The sequence below is a fragment of the Adiantum capillus-veneris genome, chromosome 8 (assembly GCF_014529385.1).
Source record: "Adiantum capillus-veneris isolate H3 chromosome 8, ASM1452938v2, whole genome shotgun sequence".
NCBI classification, from domain to species: domain Eukaryota; kingdom Viridiplantae; phylum Streptophyta; class Polypodiopsida; order Polypodiales; family Pteridaceae; genus Adiantum; species Adiantum capillus-veneris.
The window spans coordinates 91,105,340-91,132,289 of NC_140938.1; positions in this window are offsets into that span (position 1 = coordinate 91,105,340).

Genomic DNA, 26,950 nt, shown 5'->3' on the forward strand with positions numbered 1-26,950 from the left:
ATCTATATAATTACTCATTAGTTAGGTTACAAGTGGGTATGTAATTTGTTAGCCTCAAGGGACTTTGAATATTGAATAGTAAGAAAGTCAAGTGCTGGTTTGAAGATCTTTTGCTTATCTAAACTAGACTCTAACTCAATAATAAGTTTCATAAGTTCCACGAATTGTCCTATCTAGGCTCCAAAAGAGTCTTAATTGGTTTGTGCTAGATTCTAACTTCCTTGATGGGGTAGAATCCTAGAAAAATGAGGCACTATAAGTTTTACCTTAGCTCAAATGGATTTTTCACTTAAACTCGACTGCAATTTGGCTATCTAGTCTTTGTCTCGATGGAGTTTAACACTAGATACATAGTAGTGATATTTAAGCTTCATGTCTCTTCACTTGATCGAGATATGAGACCATACTTTCAAGGTCACCACTTGTCTTACCTAAAGACCAATGTGAGACATGGGAGCAAGAAAGCCATCCGATATTGTTTTAAGGACTATTACATAGGCAATCAATAACTTAAGTAAAGCAAAAAGACTTGGATCTTTCACAATTAATAACTTAAGTAAAGCCAAAAAGACTTGGATCTTTGACAGTTTTTTTCAAACTAAAAAAGCACAATCTCATGCTAACAAAACTATAAATCACAATTGAAAGGTTTGAACAAGAAAAAGATCAACAATCTTAATAAGAAGGATACTTTTCATTTCATTTGATGATTACAAACTAAAATAAAGTCTCTCAAGAAATTGATAAACAAAAAATGTAGGTGACTGCTTCATTATTTTGAGCAAAAATATCAAAATCTCTATTGATTGAGCTCCATCTAGTAGTATCCTTTGTAAGATCCTGCAAGAAGGAATAAAAAGAAAGATTTGTTAGATACCATGCACATGAGTGTTCAAGCATGTGTATCAAGAATATATGACATGTCACTAGTACCTTAGGGTTGCTTTCTATCCAGCCTTAGAAGATTGTTCTCAGCTTTCACCTTATTTATATAAGCCTTTGCTGTGGTTGCCTTCAAAACTCCTTTTGTGTTACAACCCAATTGCCTAGCTAAAGTGGTCAATTGTGACGCCTTCATGCTTTCAATGGGTGTACGCTCCTTTGCCAAGATCTCTTGTATTTGGGCTCTTCTCATTTCATTGCGGTGGCTTGTGTCACTTGCATCTTCAATGATAGTTTCATCTCTGTCACCTTTTGCAGGTGGTATTCTTCTTGTAAAGAACACCTTAGCTGACCAAACATCATTTTTCTGCTTCCAATACTCCATGATTTGTTTGTATTCACTATCATTTGTCACTATAGGTTGTCCATAACGATTAGAAGCAATTAAATCACGCACATCCCTTCTCTCATCAAGCTGAATCAAGTATGGCAGTAGCTCCTCCAAGAGCATATTGTCAACCATCTTCTCAGCATCAAATTGTGGTGGAAAAATGCAATTGTTTGCTGGTGAAATACATCCCTTGTAAGGAGAGTCATCAATAAGCACTGTTCTTTGTGGATCACATTCAAACCCCATGGCAATTTTGGCTAGAGGCTTGAACATTGCCTCAACGTTTGGATTGTCGGGTCTAAACAATTTTTGAGTTTGAGCGGTGTAGCAAACATCTTGCGACCAAATTGCAAAGAAAGGCAATGTATCCTCAGCTAAGTTGTTTAGTGCTGCAAGGATTTGATACACATTATTCCTAGTAGCTGTCGACCAAATTGCAACATTAAACCTTTGTAAAATAGTCTTCAAGAATTGGATGCAACCTGGCCTGAGTATAATATATCTTTTTGAATCCATTTGCACTGAGTTGTGGTGTGAGGATGGTTGAGGGGAACGTTTCAACAATAGACCATTTAAATCCAATATAATTGTAAGCATGGATTTCTCAACATCTACGCTACATGACGTAGTACCAATTGGCAATAGCTCGTGAGTGGACTTTTCAGTCTCTTTTGATGTATGTTGCATTTTTGAAGCATCGATTTCTTGGTTCTCATTATTGGAAGCTTGCTCAAGTTGCACAACACTAGACTCTAGTATAGAAATATCATCCATCTTGGGCACTTTAGAAACCATAGAATCTATGGATTCTATAGTTGTTGACTGAACCATAGGAGCATTATCCATCCCAGTTTGTGAATCTAAGAAAACACACACACAAATGGTATCTCAAAACCACTAGAATTTTATTCACCATATTTATATGTAGAACTCCTAGTAAGAAATTTATTTAAGGTAAAGTCGTTGTTAGAATCCTTGCAACCATTTTCAGCATTCGTACACCAAACACCACTTGTCTAAAATACAATCTACTAACTCAACATTTTCCATCCTACACTTTATTAAAGATGAGTACTTAAAGTGAAAACTAAAAGCCACCCTTGTTGAGGAAACATGGATACAAGGTCCACCAAATGTCCAACCTAGACTACAAGAAAATAATTAGAGATTTGGCTTAGATTTGGATTCAAAGGCCACCACTTATTCAAGTAAGATAACTCCACTTGTTTAAGACAGTAATGTTTGAAGCCCCACCACTTGTCCAACCTAGACATTGATTAAATTTTGGTAAGATTTATCACAAATCTAGAGTAGAATCAAGATTCTATGGCCAAGGTAGTCAAATATGTTAGACAACACACAAAGCATAAGAGCACTCTAGATTCTCGTTGAGCATAAACTAAACAATAATCAAATGTTATATTTACTTGAGATTTCATCCATGAAAAATGAAAATGATGCATGTACTTGAGATTTCCATCCATGTACAATACTTTACAATGTCAAGTAAAGTTATAGTCAGCAAACAACTCTTCTCCTGCTTCAACTTGACAAATAGTCTCAATGCATACATGGCCATATTCTTCTGACTTGATGTGTGAAGAGGTGCATTTATGCCAAGGTGGCAAATTTGGATCAAATGTATAGCGTACGTTGGGACAGACATTTGTACTGTGAGAACTATTTATATAGCCCGACACGTTTCCTTCTTCTACACAACCAATAATGTATGATTGATCTTCCTCTTCTTCTATGTTTGGATCCTCTAGAAGAGAATATTTATAAGCTCTTGGAAATATTTTGCATATCTTTTTCCAGTCTTGAAATCTATACTTATGCCCTCCATAGTTTAGAATAGTCAAACCACTTTCCAGGGTAGTATGCACAAATAGCCCATAACCAGCTCCTTCAATACATGAAAGTCGCACTTCAAAATCCACACCGTTAATATGGAAAATTACATCTTTGGGAATAGGAAAAGTTGGTGTCCCAAAAGGATCTTCATGCCAATCATAGTGTGAAATACATCTAGTTTTTATATCACTTAACTCCTTTGTGTCTGCAAAAAGAAGAAAATATTATGCATAAAATAATGACAATATCAAAGAAAGATATCATTATTTTATAGTCCAATAGGTCCATTGTATGGAAGACTTAGAGTGCCTCTTACATGGTGCCTCCAAGGTTTCCAAAAAATAAAATCATTGGAAAAAAAAGGCCACTGTGTCTCCAATCTATTGCCCATTTGAAGCATAGAGAGAACCAAGGTCCACCACTTGTCCAAGCTAGACATGGAGCATTGACACAAGATCCAACACTTATCCAAGAACCCTATAGTATATGTGGTAACATGGGATGCATTGATGCAACAAAAGTAGTCTAGCCTCCTCATCCATCTCTTTTTTCTTGTAGCCTAGAGGGATTAGTTTCAAGGTCTATCACTAGTCAAAAACTACACATAGAACATTGATACAAGGTTCCACCACATGTGAAACCTATCATCTCTAGTAGCATGGATGGTTTGATATCAAGGTTCATCGCGTGTCCTACCTATACTCTATTGTAGCATATAGATTCTGGTTTGGTGGTACTACACTTGTCCAAACTTGGCTTGTTGTTGATATCTGGAGGTAATCAAGGGTCCTCCACTTGTCCAAGTTAGGCATATAAAACAATTGCAAGGTCCACCATGTGTACAACATATGATTGATTATAGCATGCATGGTCTTATTTCATGGGCAACCATCTTCTCTCCAACATGTGTCCAACCTCGGCTCCATTGAAGCATGGAGAGAAGCAAGGTCCACCACTTATCAAAGCTATTATTTTCTCCCAGTGCTTTCAAAACCCATAATACGTTGTACATGGGGGGGGGGGGGATTCTTGTTTCAAGGTCCACCACTTGGCTAAGATTGGATCCATTGAAACATAAAGAGAAGCAAGCTCTACCATTTGTCCAAGCTAGGAGCCATTGAAACATGAAAACCCCATAATATGTTGTATACGGGGGGTGTTTTTCAAGGTCTACCACTTGTCTAAGCTATGGTCCATTGGAACATGGAGAGAAGCAAAGCTCCACCACTTTTCTAAGCTAGGATCCATTGAAACATGGAGAGAAGCAAGCTCCATTGTTTGTCTAAGCTAGGCTCCATTGGAACATGGAGAAAACAAGCTCCACCACTTGCCTATTATTGCATAGAGATTCTGGTTTGAAGGTCCACCACTTGTCCAACCTTGCCTTCATGTATGGAGATAATCAAGAGTGCAATGCTTCTCTAAGCTAGGGACATAAAAGAGTTTCAAGGTCCACTACATATACGATCTATGATGGGTTGTAGCATGGGAGGTTTCATTTTAAGGTTGACCACTTCTCCAGCTCCGCTTGTCCAACCTCAGATCCATTGAAGAATGGAGAATAAAGGTGTACCAACTCTCCAAAATAGGCAAGACAATCTCTATAAAACCCATGAATTGTTAATATATGCTATGCTGTGGAGTTTTGTTTGAAGTTCCACTCCTTATCCAAGCTACAATCCATTGAAGCATGGAACTAAGTAAGATATATCTCTAGTCCAAGATAGGATCCATTGAAACATAGAGAGAATCAAGGTCCACCACTTGTCCAAGCTATGCATGGGTAATTGATATAAGGACCACTACGTTTTCACCTATACTATGCTCTATCATGGATGGTTTCATATCCCACCAATTTTCCAACCTATTTAGTAGGTTGTATTATGGGGGTTTGGTTTCAAGGTACTTCACTTGTCTAAGGTGGGTTCCATTGAACCATGGAGAGAAACTATGTCTACCACTTGTCCGAAATATGCTCCTTTAAAACATAAAAACAAGGTCCACCACTTGTCCAAGCTAAATTTTCTCTCCATTGAAGCATGGAGAGAAACAAGGTCTACCACCTGTCCAAAATATGCTCCATTGAAACATAAAAGCAAGGTCCACCACTTGTCCAAGCTAATATAACAAATGGGTGTTGGTTACAAGGTGTACCACACTTGTCTAAACTAGTCTTCATGCAAGGTCTACCACATGTCCAAGCTATATGAGCTTGTTTTGAAGGTCTACCACACCTCTTGAAATTAGGATCCATGTAAGGTCCACCTTTTGTCAAGCTATGCATTTAATGAGTACTAAAACTAAGTAAATTGCAGTACTTAAATACCTTTCCAAGCTCATTAAGATTTTGGTCTCTAAGGCCGGCCACCACCACATGTCTAATCTATGCTCTAATTGATTACTTATGCTAGTTCTCAAAGTCCAAACATAAGCTCCCTTCTAGCAAGGTTAGTTTAAATTTAGGCTCCAGCACCTGTCTAAGCTAGGTTCAATTTATGAAGCATCACCATTTAACCATGCTACGATCTAATGTATCATATCAAGGGGGTATTGATAAAAGGTCCAAAACTTATTGAGTTCAAGCTCTTAAGTAATTAAGTCTTTGTGAGTATTAAATGTTATAGTTTTAGTCTACAGATCCACCATTCAAAAACTCAAGTAATTTACTATTTACATTCAAACCTTGAATGCTTGAGATAAAAAATACAAACTCAATCAATACTATATAAAGCAAAATCTAACATTAAGAGTATCAAATCAGTAACAAGAAACACTAACATGCACAAGAAACTCAAAACATACGTGTCTCCATTTCCAAAAAGTCCTCCATTGACAGAGGATGGTGTTGTTGTTGTTCTTCTTCTCTTTGTGGAGAGCACTCCTCTGTAACAGGCACAATGTCGCCTGATTGCGAAGTGGATTGTTGAAGTCCAGCCCATTTTTCTATATCTTCATGAGACTTAACAAAGTCTAGCAGCATGGTCTCCACGCTTTTTGCCTCCTCCACACTATCAATTAAGCAGATAACTTCTTTTTTCTGTTGTATTCCTTCTTGTGCAACCAAGGAGCCATCACCAAAAACATCAACAAGCTTGCGGTCTTCAAAACAATATGTACGAATGTAGTGCTTGACCAAAGCTCTTTTTTTGGCCTCCAAATATTGCAAATCTGACATATCGTTATCTGCTACTTGAAGAAGAGAACAATCAATTGGCATGGGATGTTCCTCTATCTTCTTCTCAGGTCTTCAAATGCATTGCCTTGTCCCAAGAAGGCAATAACTGTTAGGAATTGAATTGCTCCTTTGCAAGGAGCTGATGGAAAGTGATGCAATGCACCACAACAATGGTAGCTCAGATTATCTCCCATGGCGTGAAAGGCACATTGCAATTTTGTGAAGTTAGTGAAATCCACAAATGCAAGAAAGACAAATCCAGGATCTGTTGACCCTCCAGCAATAGCCAAGATCCCATCCAAAGCATTGTTAAATGTCTCCTCACTCCACTTCAAATTGCCTCCAACGTTTTTTGTCATATCTAAAACACATAAGCCAATAGGCACTTTATTATTGAAGTGGCGCATCAAGTAGAGATTGCCTTCCATTTGTAGGCTCACCACATAGATTGACCATGGCAAATCTCTAGGCTCAGTTTTCTCCTTTTGAAGGTGAATTGCCCATTGCATGTATTTTATTGCTCCATCTGGAAAAGCCATTTTCTTTGTTCCACGCGTCAAACTAGATCTGATCCATTCCTCGCATAGCATTAAAATTGTTTTATAAACAACATCATTGATGTTATACATTTTGACCACCTCCTCCCAGTCTTTACATGGTGAAGACTCATTCAAATTGTTGAAGCCTTCAAGAAGTGCATCTTGAATCAATTTGTCTTGCTTCAACTGCTTGATTCGATCATACATGTCAGTTGCATCACCATCCTTTGCACTCTTTGACAGTAAAATCTTCTCATCTCTAATCTCTTCTTGAATAGTCTTTACCTCTGATTCCTCAAGGCCACAAAGGTATCTAAATACAGTTGTTGGGGGTTTCTTATTCTCCTCTTCTAGATTTTCAATGATTTCTATCCAGCAATCATAAACTAAATCAGAGTACGTGACCATGTGTGCCTGTTTAGCAATCCAACTTGCTGCTGCACTCATTCTTGCCAATCGAAGAAAAGCCTAAAAAGAAATAGAGAAATAATTAAACTATTGAGCAAGATTTGTTAATTAAACACTATCAAAAAGACAAAGAAAATAACTTACATCCCATCCGGCACGAGATGCATGTCCCTCTGCAATTCCACTTGCTGCCTTTGGTGGTCGTCCTGAGAAGATCCATTGACTCCGTAAATGTCTCAATATTTGGCTGTAAGGTTGCTTGACATACAATGCCTGAGCCTCCTCATTTGCAATGGCAGATATAGCAGTTGCAACAAATGGAGGAGCATTCACAACAATGCGAGCCTTTCTAAATTTATACACGCTAATCAGTCTTTCAAAGATCTCTTTGTTGTTTTGTTCATTGTGAAGCAAAACTTTTGCAGCATAGATTGAATGCTGCCCATCAAGAATCCAATAATGATAATCTTTAATTTTTTGCTCCTCTACCTCTTCTACTGCCAAAGGAGTCCCCTTCTTTGATTTTGCATTTCGAACAGGCATCAAATATGCACATGCTGCAGGCTTGGTCGTACTCCGTGAAAATCCAAATAACACACTTTCAGCGTGTTTTTTATCCATAATACGTGCATTATAGTGATCAGGAGCAAGCCAACAATTTTGAATAGGGATATCAAATTCCCTATATTGGAAAGGAAAATAATTTATGTACTTATTCATTCCACCTGTATCTTTTTCTTGTCCTTTCATGGCCTCAGCTTCTAAAACATCTGGATCCACAATTCTCATCTTTGACATTGAACCCTCTGTTGATGAGGATGCCAAAGATGCCTTGTCTACATCCAAAATGGAACTAGTTCGCTTAGCTTCTACTTTCTGCACTTTTGCTTGCTTCTTTGTGGATGGTGGTCGTGAAGCTTTCACCTTTTTTCGTTGTAGTGTGGCAATGATGGAGCTTTGAAGTTGATCTGCTGTGATATTTGGATTTGATTCTGCAAACTTCCATCCTCGAGAAAACATTGTCTCTTCTTTGTTTCTAGACATGCGCTCCAATGCATATGCTCCTGGAGATAGTTGAAATTCTAGATTCATTGGAACTAGAATGTCAATGCATTCCACCTCTGGATGACTATCAACTACAGAGACAGATGCTTCCACAACTTGTCCAACATCTTCAAACAAGCTGTCATTCTCCTTTTTGGCAATAAATAGATGCACCTTATGAAATTGTGCACCCTCTATACCATGTATGTCCAAATACCATTTCCTAAGATCATTGCAAGTATAGTCAACTGAGACAGCAACCCTTGCAACCTGTTTTTTTGGAGCCATCTTTCCTGAAACAAAAAAAACCAAATGTTATTTTAACATATACTTTTTTGTAATGGATTAAGTTTGTGTGAATACAAGTTCCACCACTTGTTCAAGCTAGATCTAAGCAAGTATACATAGTGATCATTTAAGCTAGTAAACTAAGGGAAGGGAGAAGTAAGGTCCACCACTTGTCCAAGCTCAGCTCTAGACAACATGGAGAGATTCGAGGTCTACTAATTGTCTAATATAGGCTAACTATATTGAAACATAGAGAGAAGCAAAGGTCCACCACTTGTCCAATCTAGGGTCCATTGAAACATGGAGAGAAGGATGCTCCACCATTTGTCCAAAATAGGCTCCATTGAAACATGAAGAGAAGCAAGATGCACCATGTCTTTGAGATGCTAGGCTCCATTGAAATACCTTAAACCCATGATATTTTGTATATGTGGGGTTTAAATTCAAGGTCCACCACTTGTCCAACCTATTATCCCTAGTAGCATGAGTGGTTTGGTCTCAAGATTCACCACTTTTCCACTCTATGTCATTATATTAAGAAGATCTGGGTGTTAAGGTCCACCACTTGTCCAACCTATAAGGCTATATCTTAAATGGTATTATTTACCACCACTTGGAATGCACATGATGGGTTTTACATAGGGGTATGGTTCCAAGGTCCACCACTTGTCCAAGCTAACTCTATTGAAACATAGAGAGAATCAAAGGTCCACCACTTGTCCAAGCTAGGCTCCATTGAAACATGGAGAGAAGGATGCTCCACCATTTGTCCAAGCCAGGTTTGATTGAAACATGAAGAGAAGCAAGCTGCACCATGTCTCCAAAATGCTAGGCTCCATTGAAATATCTTAAACCCATGATATTTCGTACATGGGGGGTTTACATTCAAGGTCCACCACTTGTCCAACCTATTATCACTAGTAGCATGAGTGGTTTGATGTCAAGATTCACCACTTTTCCACTCTATGTCATTATATTAAGAAGATCTGGGTGTTAAGGTCCACCACTTGTCCAACCTATAAGGCTATATCTTAAAGGGTATTCTTTCTCACCACTTGGAATGACCATGATAGGTTTTACATGGGGGTTTGGTTCCAAGTTCCACCACTTGTCCAAGCTAACTCTATTGAAACATAGAGAGAAGCAAAGGTCCACCACTTGTCTAAGCTAGGGTCCATTGAAACATGGAGAGAAGGATGCTCCACCATTTTCCAAGATAGGCTCCATTGAAACATGAAGAGAAGCAAGCTGCACCATGTCTCCAAGATGCTAAGATCCATTGAAATACCTTAAACCCACGATATTTTGTACATGGGGAGTTTACATTCAAGGTCCACCACTTGTCCAACCTATTATCTCTAGTAGCATGAGTGGTTTGGTCTCAAGATTCACCACTTTTCCACTCTATGTCATTACGTTAAGAAGATCTGGGTGTTAAGGTCGACCACTTGTCCAACCTATAAGGGTATATCTTAAAGGGTATTCTTTCTCACCACTTGAAATGTCCATGATATGTTTTACATGGGGGTTTGGCTCCAAGGTCCACCACTTGTCCAAGCTAACTCTATTGAAACATAGAGAGAAACAAAGGTCCACCACTTGTCCAAGCTAGGCTCCATTGAAACATGGAGAGAAGGATCCTCTACCATTTGTCGAAGCTAACTCTATTGAAACATGGGGGGTTTACATTCAAGGTCCACCACTTGTCCAACCTATTAACGCTAGTAGCATGAGTGGTTTGGTCCCAAGATCACCACTTTTTTCACTCTATGTCATTAAATTAAAATATTGGGTGTTAAGTCCACCACTTGTCCAACCTATAAGGCTTATATCATAAGGGTTGTTCTTTCTCACCACTTGGAGTGACCAACATAGGTTTTTACATGGGGTTTTGGTTCAAGGTCCACCACTTGTCCAAGCTAACTCTATTGAAACATAGAGATAATCAAAGGTCCACCACTTGTTCCAAGCCAGGGTCCATTGAAACATGGAGAGAAGGATGCTCCACCATTTTTCCAAGATACGCTCCATTGAAACATGAAGAGAAGCAAGCTACACCATGTCTCCAAGATTCTAGGCTCCATTGAAATACCTCAAACCCATGATATTTTGAACATGGGGGGTTTACATTCAAGGTCACCACTTGTCCAACCTATTATCTCTAGTAGCATGAGTGGTTTGGTCTCAAGATTCACCATTTTTCCACTCTATGTCATTCTATTAAGAATATCTCGGTGCTAAGGTCCACCACTTGTCCAAACCTTAAGGCTATATCTTAAACATTATTCTTTCTCACCACTTGGAGTTACCAAGATAGGTTTACACATGGGAGTTTGGTTCCAAGGCCCACCACTTGTCCAAGCTAACTCTATTGAAACATAGAGAGAAGCAAAAGTCCACCACTTGTCCAAGGTAGGCTCCATTGAAACATGAGTGAAGGATGCTCCACCATTTGTCCAAGATAGGCTCCATTGAAACATGAAGGGAAGCAATCTGCACCATGTCTCCAAGATGCTAGGCTCCATTGAAATACCTAAACCCATGATATTTCGTACATGGGGGGTTTACATTCAAGGTCCACCACTTGTCAACCTATATTCTTAGTAGCATGAGTGGTTTGGGTCTCAAGATTTACCACTTTTCCACTCTATGTCGTTATATTATGAAGATCTAGGTTTTAAGGTCGACCACTTGTCCAACCTATAAGGCTAGATCTTAAAGGGTATTATTTCTCACCACTTGGGAATGACATGATATGTTTTACATGGGGTTTGGTTTCAAGGTCCACCACTTGTCCAAGCTAACTCTATGGAAACATAGAGAGAAGCAAAGGTCCACCACTTGTCCAAGCTAGGCTCCACTGAGACATTTAGAGAAGGATGATCCCCCATTGGTGAAGATAGGCTTCATTGAAACATGAAAAGAAGCAAGTTGCACCATGTCTCCAAGATTCTAGGATCCATTGAAATACCTTAAACCCACGATATTGTTTACATGTGTGTTTTAATGTCAAGGCCAGTCACTTTTCCAAGCTATTATCCCTAGTAGCGTGAGTGGTTTTGGTCTCAAGATTCACCACACTTTTTCCACTCTATGTCATTATATAAAGAAGATCTAGGTGTTAAGGTCGACCCAGTTGTCCAACCTATAAGGGTATATCTTAAAGGTATTCTTTCTCACCACTTGAAATGTCCATGATAATTTTTACATAGGGGTTTGGTTCCAAGCTCCACCCCTTATCCAAGCTAACTTTATTCTTCTCATAGAGAGAAGCAAAAGGTCCAACACTTGTCCAAGCTAGGCTCCATTGAAACATTGGAGAGAAGGATGCTCCACCATTTGTCGAAGCTAACTCTATTGAAACATGGAAGGTTTACATTCAAGGTCCACCAGTTGTCCCAACCTATTAACGCTAGTAGCACGAGGGGTTTGGTCTCAAGATTCACCACTTTTTCACTCTGTGTCATTATATTAAGAATATTTGGGTATTAAGGTCCACCACTTGTCCAACCTATAAGACTATATCTTAATGGTTATTCTTTCTGACCACTTGGAGTGACCATGAAAGTTTTACATGGGTTTGGTTTCAAGGTCCACCACTTGTCCAAGCTAACTCAATTGAAACATAGAGAGAAGCAAAGGTCCACACTTGTCTAAGCTAGGGTCTATTGAAACATGGAGAGAAGGATGCTCCACCATTTGTCCAAGATAGACTCCATTGAAACATGAAGAGAAGCAAGCTGCACCATGTCTCCAAATGCTAGCCTCCATCGAAATACCTTAAACCACGTTATTTTGTACTGGGAGTTTACATTCAAGATCACCAATTTGTCCAACTATTATCGCTAGTAGAATGAGTGGTTTGCTCTCAAGATTCACCACTTTTCCACTCTCTGTCATTATATTAAGAATATTTGGGTGTTATGGTCCACCACTTGTCCAACCTATAAGACTATATGTTAATGGTTATTCTTTCTCACCCCTTGAAAGACTATATCTTAATGGTTATTCCTAGATATTATTGCTAGTAGCCTGAGTGGTTTTGTCTCAAGAATCACCCTTTTATTAAGAATATGTGGGTGTTTAAGGTCCACCACTTGTCCCACCTATAAGGCTACATCTTAAAGGTTATTCTTTCTTACTACTTGGAGTGACCATGATAGGTTTTACATGGGGGTTTGGTTTCCAAGGTCCACCACTTGTCCAAGCTAACTCTATTGAAACATAGAGAGAAGCAAAGGTCCACCCCTTGTCTAAGCTAGGGTCCATTGAAACATGGAGAGAAGGATGCTCCACCATTTGTCCAAGGTAGGCTCCATTGAACATGAGGAGAACCAAGGTGCACCATGTCTCCAAGATGCTAGGCTCCATCGAAAAACATTAAACCCACCGATATGTCGTAGATGAGGGTTTACATTCAAGGTCCACCACTTGTCCAAGCTATTATTGCTAGTAGCCTGAGTGGTTTGGTCTCAAGATTCACCACTTTTCCACTCTATGTCATTATATTAAGAATATGCGCGTGTTAAGGTCCACCACTTGTCCAACCTATAAGGCTACATCTTAAAGGTTATTCTTTATTACCACTTGGAGTGACCATGATAGGTTTTACATGGGGGTTTGGTTCCAAGGTCCACCACTTGTCCAAGCTAACTCTATTGAAACATAGAGAGAAACAAAGGTCCACCACTTATCCAAGCTAGGGTCCATTGAACCATGGAGAGAAGGATGCTCCACCATTTGTCCAAGATAGGCTCCATTGAAACATGACGAGAAGCAAGCTGCACCATGTCTCCAAGATGCTAGGCTCCATCGAAATACATTAAACCCACGATATTTCGTAGATGAGGGTCCACCACTTGTCCAAGCTATTATTGCTAGTAGCCTGAGTGGTTTGGTCTCAAGATTCACCACTTTTATTAAGAATATGTGGGTGTTAAGGTCCACCACTTGTCCAACCTATAATGCTACATCTTAAAGGTTATTCTTTCTTACTACTTGGAGTGACCATGATAGGTTTTACATGGGGGTTTCGTTCCAAGGTCCACCACTTGTCCAAGCTAACTCTAATGAAACATAGAGAGAAGCAAAGGTCCACCCCTTGTCTAAGCTAGGGTTCATTGAAACATGGAGAGAAGGATGCTCCACCATTTGTCCAAGGTAGGTTCCATTGAAACATGAGGAGAAGCAAGGTGCACCACGTCTCCAAGATGCTAGGCTCCATTGAAAAACATTAAACCCACGATATGTCGTAGATGAGGGGTTTACATTCAAGGTCCACCACTTGTCCAAGCTATTATTGCTAGTAGGCTGAGTGGTTTGGTCTCAAGATTCACCACTTTTCCACTCTATGTCATTATATTAAGAATATGCGCGTGTTAAGGTCCACCACTTGTCCAACCTATAAGGCTATATCTTAAAGGTTATTCTTTATTACCACTTGGAGTGACCATGATAGGTTTAATATGGGGGTTTGGATCCAAGGTCCACCACTTGTCCAAGCTAACTCTATTGAAACATAGAGAGAAACAAAGTTCCACCACTTGTCCAAGCTAGGGTCCATTGAAACATGGAGAGAAGGATGTTCCACCATTTGTCCAAGATAGGATCCATTGAAACATGACGAGAAGCAAGCTGCACCATGTCTCCAAGATGCTAGGCTCCATCGAAATACATTAAACCCACGATATTTCGTAGATGAGGGGTTTACATTCAAGCTCCACCACTTGTCCAAGCTATTATTGCTAGTAGCCTGAGTGGTTTGCTCTCAAGATTCACCACTTTTATTAAGAATATGTGGGTGTTAAGGTCCACCACTTGTCCAACCTATAAGGCTACATCTTAAAGGTTATTCTTTCTTACTACTTGGAGTGACCATGATAGGTTTTACATGGGGGTTTGGTTCCAAGGTCCACCACTTGTCCAAGCTAACTCTATTGAAACATAGAGAGAAACAAAGGTCCACCACTTGTCCAAGCTAGGGTCCATTGAAACATGGAGAGAAGGATGCTCCACCATTTGTCCAAGATAGGCTCCATTGAAACATGACGAGAAGCAAGTTGCACCATGTCTCCAAGATGCTAGGCTCCATCGAAATACATTAAACTCATGATACATTATTGCTAGTAGCCTGAGTGGTTTGGTCTCAAGATTCACCACTTTTATTAAGAATATGTGGGTGTTAAGGTCCACCACTTGTCCCACCTATAAGGTTACATCTTAAAGGTTATTCTTTCTTACTACTTGGAGTGACCATGATAGGTTTTACATGGGGGTTTGGTTCCAAGGTGCACCACTTGTCCAAGGTAACTCTATTGAAACATAGAGAGAAGCAAAGGTCCACCCCTTGTCTAAGCTAGGGTCCATTGAAACATGGAGAGAAGGATGCTCCACCATTTGTCCAAGGTGGGCTCCATTGAAACATGAGGAGAATCAAGGTGCACCATGTCTCCAAGATGCTAGGGTACATCCAAAAACATTAAACCCACGATATGTCGTAGATGAGGGGTTTACATTCAAGGTACACACTTGTCCAAGCTATTATTGGTAGTAGCCTGAGTGGTTTTGTCTCAAGATTCACCACTTTTCCACTCTATGTCATTATATTAAGAATATGCGCGTGTTAAGGTCCACCACTTGTCCAACCTATAAGGCTACATCTTAAAGGTTATTCTTTATTACCACTTGGAGTGACCATGATAGGTTTAATATTGGGGTTTGGTTCCAAGGTCCAGCACTTGTCCAAACTAACTCTATTGAAACATAGAGAGAAACAAAGGTCCACCACTTGTCCAAGCTAGGGTCCATTGAACCATGGAGAGAAGGATGCTCCACCATTTGTCCAAGATAGGCTCCATTGAAACATGACGAGAAGCAAGCTGCACCATGTCTCCAAGATGCTAGGCTCCATCGAAATACATTAAACCCACGATACATTATTGCTAGTAGCCTGAGTGGTTTGGTCTCAAGATTCACCACTATTATTAAGATTATGTGGGTGTTAAGGTCCACCACTTGTCCCACCTATAAGGATACATCTTAAAGGTTATTCTTTCTTACTACTTGGAGTGACCATGATAGGTTTTACATGGGGGTTTGGTTCGAAGGTCCACCACTTGTCCAAGCTAACTCTATTGAAACATAGAAAGAAGCAAAGGTCCACCCCTTGTCTAAGCTAGGGTCCATTGAAACATGGAGAGAAGGATGCTCCACCATTTGTCCAAGGTAGGCTCCATTGAAACATGAGGAGAACCAAGGTGCACCATGTCTCCAAGATGCTAGGCTCCATCAAAAAACATTAAACCCCACGATATGTCGTAGATGAGGGGTTTACATTCAAGGTCCAACACTTGTCCAAGCTATTATTGCTAGTAGCCTGAGTGGTTTGGTCTCAAGATTCACCACTTTTCCACTCTATGTCATTATATTAAGAATATTCGCGTGTTAAGGTCCACCACTTGTCCAACCTATAAGGCTACATCTTAAAGATTATTCTTTATTACCACTTGGAGTGACCATGATAGGTTTTACATGGGGGTTTGGTTCCAAGGTCCACCACTTGTCCAAGCTAACTCTATTGAAAAATAGAGAGAAACAAAGGTCCACCACTTGTCCAAGCTAGGGTCCATTGAACCATGGAGAGAAGGATGCTCCACCATTTGTCCAAGATAGGCTCCATTGAAACATGACGAGAAGCAAGCTGCACCATGTCTCCAAGATGCTAGGCTCCATCGAAATACATTAAACCCACGATATTTTGTAGATGAGGGGTTTACATTCAAGGTCCACCACTTGTCCAAGCTATTATTGCTAGTAGCCTGAGTGGTTTGGTCTCAAGATTCACCACTTTTATTAACAATATGTGGGTGTTAAGGTCCACCACTTGTTCAATCTATAAGGCTACATCTTAAAGGTTATTCTTTCTTACTACGTGGAGTGACCATGATAGGTTTTACATGGGGGTTTGGTTCGAAGGTCCACCACTTGTCCAAGCTAACTCTATTGAAACATAGAGAGAAGCAAAGGTCCACCCCTTGTCTAAGCTAGGGTCCATTGAAACATGGAGAGAAGGATGCTCCACCATTTGTCCAAGGTAGGCTCCATTGAAACATGAGGAGAACCAAGGTGCACCATGTCTCCAAGATGCTAGGCTCCATCGAAAAACATTAAACCCACGATATGTCGTAGATGAGGGGTTTACATTCAAGGTCCACCACTTGTCCAAGCTATTATTGCTAGTAGCCTGAGTGGTTTGGTCTCAAGATTCACCACTTTTCCACTCTATGTCATTATATTAAGAATATGCGCGTGTTAAGGTCCACCACTTGTCCAACCTATAAGGCTACATCTTAAAGGTTATTCTTTATTACCACTTGGAGTGACCATGATAGGTTTTACATGGGGGTTTGGTTCCAAGGTCCACCACTTGTCCAAGCTAACTCTATTGAAACATAGAGAGAAACAAAGGTCCACCACTTGTCCAAGCTAGGGTCCATTGAAACATGGAGAGAAGGATGCTCCACCATTTGTCCAAGATAGGATCCATTGAAACATGACGAGAAGCAAGCTGCACCATGTCTCCAAGATGGTAGGCTCCATCGAAATACATTAAACCCACGATATTTCGTAGATGAGGGGTTTACATTCAAGGTCCACCACTTGTCCAAGCTATTATTGCTAGTAGCCTGAGTGGTTTGGTCTCAAGATTCACCACTTTTATTAAGAATATGTGGGTGTTAAGGTCCACCACTTGTCCAACCTATAAGGCTACATCTTAAAGGTTATTCTTTCTTACTACTTGGAGTGACCATGATAGGTTTTACATGGGGGTTTCGTTCCAAGGTCCACCACTTGTCCAAGCTAACTCTAATGAAACATAGAGAGAAGCAAAGGTCCACCCCTTGTCTAAGCTAGGGTCCATTGAAACATGGAGAGAAGGATGCTCCACCATTTGTCCAAGGTAGGCTCCATTGAAACATGAGGAGAAGCAAGGTGCACCATGTCTCCAAGATGCTAGGCTCCATTGAAAAACATTAAACCCACGATATGTCGTAGATGAGGGGTTTACATTCAAGGTCCACCACTTGTCCAAGCGATTATTGCTAGTAGCCTGAGTGGTTTGGTCTCAAGATTCACCATTTTTCCACTCTATGTCATTATATTAAGAATATGCGCGTGTTAAGGTCCACCACTTGTCCAACCTATAAGGCTACATCTTAAAGGTTATTCTTTATTACCACATGGAGTGACCATGATAGGTTTTACATGGGGCTTTGGTTCCAAGGTCCACCACTTGTCCAAGCTAACTCTATTGAATCATAGAGAGAAGCAAAGGTCCACCACTTGTCTAAGCTAGGCTCCATTGAAACATGGAGAGAAGGATGCTCCACCATTTGTCGAAGCTAACTCTATTGAAACATGGGGGGTTTACGTTCAAGGTCCACCACTTGTCCAAGCTATTAGTGCTAGTAGCATGAGTGGTTTTGTCTCAAGATTCACCACTTTTTCACTCTATGTCATTATATTAAGAATATTAGGGTGTTAAGGTCCACCACTTGTCCAACCTATAAGGCCTTATCTTAAAGGTTATTCTTTCTCACCACTTGGAGTGACCATGATAGGTTTTAAATGGGGGTTTGGTTCCAAGGTCCACCACTTGTCCAACCTAACTCTATTGAATAATAGAGAGAAGCAAAGGTCCACCACTTGTCCAAGCTAGGGTCCATTGAAACATGGAGAGAAGGATGCTCCACCATTTGTCCAAGATAGGCTCCATTGAAACATGAAGAGAAGCAAGATGCACGATGTCTCCAAGATGCTAGGCTCCATCGAAATACCTTAAACCCACGATATTTCGTAGATGGGGGGTTTACTTTCAAGGTCCACCAGTTGTCCAAGCTATTATCGCTAGTAGCATGGTTTGGTCTCAAGATTCACCAGTTTTCCACTCTATGTCATTATATGAAGAATATCTGGGTGTTAAGGTCCACCACTTGTCCAACCTATAAGGCTATATTCTAAATGATATTTTTTTTGACCACTTGGAATGTGCATGATATGTTTTACATGGGGTTTTGTTCCAAGGTCCACCACTTGTCCAAGCTAGATCTATTACATATATATTATACATACAATATTCAACTAGATTCGCTACCTATCATGTCCAGTAGCATGGATGCTCTAGCTTGAAGGTCCACCACTTGTTCAACCTATACTCTCTTATGTAAGGGAGATCTCGCTATAGATTCAAAACCTTCCCGCCTAAATTTAAAATATCCCTCCCAAATCTTAAATATCCCGCCTAAATTTTAAAATATCCCGCCCAAATTTTAAAATTCAAACTTTTTTATAAAAATTTAAATTTTACTACTTAAATTTAAAATATTCCACACGAAATTGATTTTAAATTCAAGTTTACCACAAAAAGATATCATTATACCACCTAAATTCAAATATGCAAACCTCAAATCATTATATTGTACATAAATTCAAACAAATTCAAATTAACAAGCCTAAACTGATATTAGTTTGCATAGATATGAATTTATCACACCTAAATTATGTCACCATGTTACAGAGAGTGGTTAGAGAATTTGAACAAGGTCCACCACTTGTCCAACCTAGATACCAAGAAGGATTGAGTGTACAAGGTATTGTTTGGAGGTCCTTATAGTCCACTGGTCTCAAGGTCCACCACTTGTGGTAAGGGTCACCAAAAAGTGTATATATTCATCCAAAGAAATACATGTATTTTTTGTCTACATGTCCTAGTTTAAACCATTTATGTCCATTAGGTGTATCACTAAACAACACTACTATTTTTGAGAAACAGAAGTTACAATCATATCTACAAATGGATTAGAGGAAAATCAGCTCAGCATACATCCAGAACTCGCTACAAGAATCGACTTTAACAGATCACGCAAGTAAGTCTTCCATTCAATTTTACTAGTATTACAATGTGTTAGTTATTTGTGATATTTATGTATGTATATATACTATGTGTGCATATCGTAATTAAGTGTAATTGTGTATCTGCATTATGTATGAGTATTACAATGAAATAACACAAATATACATACATACACATAGATAACACAGATGCACACATACATGAGCATGTATTTTCAAGAGAGAGATAGCAAGATACAGAGATAGATAGATAGAGAGAGAGAGAGATAAATACCTGTTTTTTAGAGAGAGGAGAGGGAAAGATAACAGATTTCACTGTGTTTATGTATGTGGAAGAGAGGAAGACGATGTATGGGAATATGTGCACGTATTTTCAAGAGAGAGACAACAAGATAACAGATTTCATTGTGGTTATGTATGTGGAAGTGAGGAAGACGATGTGTGGAAATATGTGCATGTATTTTCAAGAGAGAGACAGCAAGATAACAGATTTCACTGTGGTTATGTATGTGGAACAGAAGAAGACGATGTGTGGGAATATGTGTATGTGTGCGGGGATACTTTTAAACTATGTATCTCTGTCTTTTGACGAGAAAGTGTGTGTGCAAGAAGAGTTACAGAGAACCATCTTCTCTATATGGAGAAAGACAGAGAGTGAGAGAGAGAGAAATACCTGTTTTTTCTCTATTCGTGAGGAGTGCAATGTCTCCTGAGAAGACTGCCCGATCCTGCCCTTCTGGAAAGCGTTGTGTACGCTGCTGTTTCTTTATCTTGTGCGCGAACTTTCAATCCTGTGCACTCCACCTGTGTGTTGTGTACGATGCCGAGCTTGCTCCTCTACGCGCACATATACTCCAACTGTGTGCGATCCGTGTGCGCTTTCTGTGTGTTTGTTGCTCGCCTGCTTTCTCTGTGTGCGTTTCTCGTACCGCCCCTTGACCCCGCCCAGAACAATATCCCAAAATCAACCTCCCAAGCCCCGCCATCGAGAGCGCTATATTCCACATCCCCATCAAGAGCGCTACCCCCAAACCTCACGTGGAAGCGCTGCCTTGTCACCCCATTGTGGCATTGCCCTAAGACCCCGCATCTGGAGTGCTAAATGGGAACATTCTTCATTAGTGAAATTTTGAACATAAATTATATTAGCATATACTTAAATATAATACAAATATTAACATATTAGCTATACTACTAATTTACTATAGCAGTTCTAGATTATGTCCCATACTATATTTAAGGTGCGAAAGGTTTGGCCTTATGGTCCTAGATTTAGCCAAGTGGTCAACACATATAGGACCAAGTGCACACTGTGCCACAAAACTTGGCCACCACTTCACTTGCCAAAGTTTAGGCCACATGGTCAATCCTAACTTTCCAATGTTCTTATTATGTCACCTTTTGCCTCGTGAAAAACCTAGGCTTGTTTTCACATACTCAGGCACTTCAAGCCACAATAAATTGTCATTACTCTTCGGCAACCCTTTTGTTCAATTCTTTGAAAAAACATTGTTTAAGGCCACCCTAAACCATTTTCATTTAGGGGTGTCTAAAACTAGCTTTTTGGCAATTCGAGAAGAAAATGGTCAAAGTTTTATACTTAGTTTTAACCACTTGACCAATTCAAATATTGGAAAGCAAGGTCTTGTAATACTTTTCTTTGGACATCACACATTAAAACTAGGTCCCTCACTTGTCCAAGCTATGCTCTAATACAATAAAGGGCTTTTGGTTTCAAGATGCACCACTTTCCCAACCTTGATTCCATTAAAGAAGCTAGCTCTACTTAGAAATTTAATAGCAAGGTCTTGCAGCAGTTCAGATTGAACATTTTCCATGGCAGCTAGGTCCACCACTTATCTAAGCTATGCTTTAATAGAGTAAGGGGTTTTTGGTTTCAAGATCCACCACTTGTCCAAACTTGATTTGGGAAGCAAGGTCCTATAATAGTTTGCTTTGGACATTCACCATTACAACTAAGTCCACCACTTCTCCAAGCTATGTTCTAATACACTAAGGAGGTTTTGGTTTCAAGGAGAACCACTTGTACGACTCTGTTTTTGGAAGTAAGGTCTTTACATAGTTCACCTGGGACCTTGGACATTGGATACTACAACTAAGCCCACCACTTGTCCAAGATATCCACTATATATAGCCAAAGGGTTTGGGTTTCAAGATTCACCACTTTTCCAACCTTTCTTCCATTAAAGAAAGGAGGGGCTTTATAACTAGGTCCACCACTTGTCCAAGCTATGCTCTGATATAGAAAGGGGATTTTGGTTTCAAGGTCCACCACGTGTTCAACCTTGCAAGACTCAAGGGATACTTGGACATTGGAAAGCATAGTCCTATAGTAGTTGATAGGTGGCAGTGGGTATTACAACTAGGTCCAACCTATGCTCTCATATAGCAAAGAGGCTTTGCTTTCAAGGTCCACCACTTGTCCAACCTTGCTTCCATTAAAGAAATGAGGGGCTACGTAAACATTGGCAAGCAAGGTAGCAAGGTCCTAAGGTGTTTCACCTTGGATATTGGGCATTATAACTAGGTCCACCACTTGTCCAAGCTATGCTCTGATAAAGAAAGGGGATTTTCGTTTCAAGGTCCACCATGTGTTCAACCTTTCTAATATAGAAAGGGGATTTTCGTTTCAAGTTCCACCACGTGTTCAACCTTGAAAGACTCAAGGGGTACTTGGACATTGGAAAGCATAGTCCTATAGTAGTTGATAGGTGGCAGTGGGTATTAAAACTAGGTCCAACCTATGCTCTTATATAGCAAAGAGGCTTTGGTTTCAAGGTCCACCACTTGTCCAACCTTACTTCCATTAAAGAAATGAGGGGCTACGTAAACATTGGCAAGCAAGGTAGCAAAGTCCTAAGGTATTTCACCTTGGATATTGGGCATTATAACTAGGTCCACCACTTGTCCAAGCTATGCTCTGATATAGAAAGGGGATTTTTGTTTCAAGGTCCACCACGTGTTCAACCTTGAAAGACTCAAGGGATACTTGGACATTGGAAAGCATAGTCCTATAGTAGTTGATAGGTGGCAGTGGGTATTACAACTAGGTCCACCACTTGTCCAACCTATGCTCTCATATAGCAAAGAGGCTTTGGTTTCAAGGTCCACCACTTGTCCAACCTTGCTTCCATTAATATAGCAAGGAGGATTTGGTCTCAAGGTTCACCACTTGTCCAACCTATGCAAACCTTTTTCATGTTGTAGCATGATTTTTTGTTTGAAGAGTATTTTTCTATAACTATGGATTTAACAATGTAATCTTTTTACTTACAGGATGGACTTCGAATCTGGGGAGAAAGTACATATGATACTTGACAATGAAATCGTTGGTATTGGTTGTGTGTGTAGAACAGATCCAGATTCCACTTGTGGTGGTACAAAGATAGGGCTGGGAAATGTCTCCATACTAGTGGAGGAATGCTTGAAGGATGTGGTCCTACCTTTTCCTACAATGGATACTTCATCTCTCCAAGGCTCATTATGGAGTGCTGTTCGATGGTCAAAGCTTCTTTTGCAATCTTTTGTATTAAATGGGAACTTAATTGATCCACACGAAAGCTACAATGGTGATGAAGAACATGATCATTCTGATCCTCTAGTTACAGATGCAATACCTATGACAAGCCTAGAATTTGAAGCAATGATTCGAGAGTCTTGGAGAAATCAGAGGGTCCTTTTAAAAGATGACACAATGATGCAAACCATGAATGAAGGGACCATCTGATATGTATTTCCACATGATTATGTCAACTTTCAGGAACTTGGTCCTGATTGTGTGGGTGTGGGTATTGAAAGAGAAAATGCAAGCATTGATGATGTGGTTGAAGTGGGTAGCATCACTTTGCTAAAGTGGCCCATCAAGCAGACAACAATGTTGAATGGGAGCCCATTACAACGCTTTGTTCCTGTTGATGGCATGCATGCTACATATGAGGATGTATCCAACGATGGCAATGTTGGAAAAAAACTTCATGGGAGTAATGTTGTCCAGTTGTCAAGGAAGAAACGATACACTTTCATGAACAGGACTCAAAAATCAAAAGCAGCACCAGCTTCGACTTTTTACCTTTCAAACAAATCAATTCAAAGGGTATCATGCATTGATTGTTGTGCACAAAAATGCTGCCAATTTGCAGATCGTGATATGGTGACAAGGTTACGACAACAATTTTGGGGAGAGTCTCAAAAATCACGCACTAATTATGTTTATGATGTTCTTTCTATATGTTATCAGAAAGATGAGAAGTCACGCTACCAATTCAGGCTAAATGGCTCTATTGTTTGTTGTAGAGCATGGTATGAGCTACATGGAATACCAAAGACATCATTTTATCGATACAAGGAGAACTTTGAAAATGGTGTGCGCCAATATGTACATGGGAACACATGTACATTGAGAAGGGGACTTCAACATACTAGTTTAGCAAGAGCACTACTAAATGAGTTTGTGGAAAACAACTCTGAGAAGATGCCACATAGAAGTAGAACACTGCTAGATGGCTCAAGAGAGACTCAATTGGTGATTCCATCAACATAAAAACAAGTGGATATTTTATGTGAAATCAACACGACACTTGACCAAATGGGCTATGAGAAGAAGCTATCCCAATCTTCTTTTGGTAGAATTTGGAACAAAGAGTACCCACATGTCACTTTAACAAAGACGAGTGAGTTCTCTAAGTGCAATATTTGTAGCTCAATCAAGGCAAGTTAGAAGCTAAACCTTCTCTTGACGAGAGAGCTCTTCTCTTGAGGGAGAGAGAAGTTCACATGGCACAACAAAAGAGTTGCAGAAGCCTATATTATGCATGGCGCACGTATTCAGAAACTCAACCACAAAAATATGTATGCATAATCCATGATAAGATGGATCAAAAGAAGACTGCCATTCCTAGATTACGCATTGTTCCCAAGGGTGTGGATTCAGGATATAATCTGCAGGTGGCATTGATTGGCATGATCACTCATGGACATGGAGAAGGTCATTACGGACACTTTGTCTTGAATGGTTTGTGGCCAGCTGATCCAAATCTTACAATTGGCTCAATTGCTAATTGTTTACATAACCTCGAGAGGATAGATAAGCATCCTCTTGGTGATCTAGTAACAAATGGACTTCCAAGGAGCAATATTTCACTACTACATGCTTTGAACTCAAGGGATGCTTTGGACTACCATAACTTGAGTGATGGAAAAGAGCCCATTGTGCAGTCGTCAGAAATTGCAGAAGAGGAATTGGGGTCAACATTTCGCAGATTTCCAGAGAACTTGTTGCTACAATTGGATAATTGTGCAGGGGAAAACAAAAATCGATACTTATTTGCCTATTTGTCAATGCTTGTTGCAAGGGGTGTTTTCAAAACCATCCAGCTGGGATTTTTAATGGTTGGGCATACACATGAGGACATAGACGCCATGTTTAGTAGGTTTTCAGAGAAGTTGAGAGTTACACAAACCTATACTTTGCCACATTTGATGGATACATTACGAAACACCTCATCTTCATCTCCAGCTCCATTTTTTCTCACAAAGATCCCCGATTTCAAGCAATATTGTGATGGCTATCTTTGTGATGGACAAGACATACTTGTTGGACATTCCAAACCGCTTCAGTTTAGGTTCTTTATGCAGGATGAGACACCAATGATGCAATATAAGGCACATGTAGGTGTATCAAGTTGGAGTGGAAGTATTCGCCTTTGGAAAACAGACACAGAAGGCAAGCCAATGTTACCACATGGAGATCCACCTCTAGTACAAATGGCGGAGTATGTCAAGGCCCACGAAGAAGTCATTTTGGGGCTAAAGAACTATATAAAATTTGGAAAAATTTAGGGAATGGTTCAAGTATTCCGCGATATTATAGACCCGTGATAGATTATTGGAGTAAGGTAATTGAAGAGATTGGAAAAGCAATCATATCAGAGGGAGTCTTGTATGAAATGTTTTGGCCAAAAACTCAAGAATATTCTCACCTACAAAGCACTACAATGAATTTGCAACAAGGAGCAGAAAGATTCCTAGGCCTTGAAGAGTTGAACGATCATTTTTGTGGGCCTCAACGAGATAGGCCAAGGGAAGAGTTTGACCCTATGTCTGATGTGCACCAAGGTGACTTTCTTATGCTTGTTCCGAGTGACACAGAAATCTATCCAGTGTGGCTTGCAATGGCTTTATCTGACATTGATAATGAGCCTACATCACCAAACTACAGAAAACTCTTGATTCAATATTGGGCACCTTGCGCGAGAAAAAGTGGGATGACAGATACTCAAGCTTACAGTAATTGTTGGAAGGGTTATTGGGCTGTCAACTATAAGGACCAACAAGTGTGGGAAACTATAGATGCAATTGTTTGGTCCTGGAGACCCAACAAAGAAGGACCATTTTCTAGAATAAAGATTCCAGAAAGACATGCTCTAAAAGCCAAAGAAGGCCTCACTCGTGCACATCAGCCACACTTGGATCAAAGTTCAGATATGGTATCAAATGTGGAGTAGAATTATGTGGAGCTTCTATTGTGACTATACTAGTCAATTTGTAAACAAAATCTTTTTTGTATCTTCTTTTGTTTTATGTAATTTATAGTTATTATTCAAATCCATGTGTTGTACATCCTCTTGACTTTTGGTGTTTATCAACACCACAATCCTATGAGATTTTCACTTTATTTACTAGCCACACACCTCAATTTTTCCCACTTTAAGTGGAAAATTCCCAAATTACATGAATTCGGTCGATTTGGAGATTCCTATAATGTGAGATTTTTACCAAAATACCTAATATGGTCTTAAATCTTCAATGTCAATTTCTACTTCGTGACTTGAGCATCTTTTTGCTAGATTCCTCCTTGGCTTTCATCTTTTTCTCCTTTTGGGAAGATTCACGTGCCTAGCATGCTTTGCCCCCATGGAATCTACCCCTTCTACCTTGGTCTTACCTTTTGCCTCTCCTTTGATTAGTTCTTCCACTTTCAGCTTTCTTTTACCTTCAAGGCTGATAACACTCACCGCATGGTTGTTGGTCGGGGGGTGCACTATGTAATCATGCAAATGTATAGCGTGATTTCGAAAGGAGGGGTTTTAAAATGCAAAAAATTTAGACAATTTAACAGAGATATATTGAAATAAGGGGGTTTTATATTCAAAATTGGAAAAAAATCCTAAAATAAGGGATCATTTTATTCATTTAGATATATTAAAAGAGGGGTTTTTTTAATACCCAGCGAACGCACACTATATAGGGAAAATTGAACAATGAATCTCACGCGGTTGTTGGCTAGTTGTAGAGGTAAGGGTGGAATGAGAGATTGTTGTGATGGTGGGTGTGGTTGAACCGGTGGTTGTAGAATTTGCATTGGTGGTGCTTGTTGTGGTGCTCTAGGTGGTGGTCGTCTTGCTCTTGGTGGTGAAGCTTGGTTTTGCCTTGCTCCTC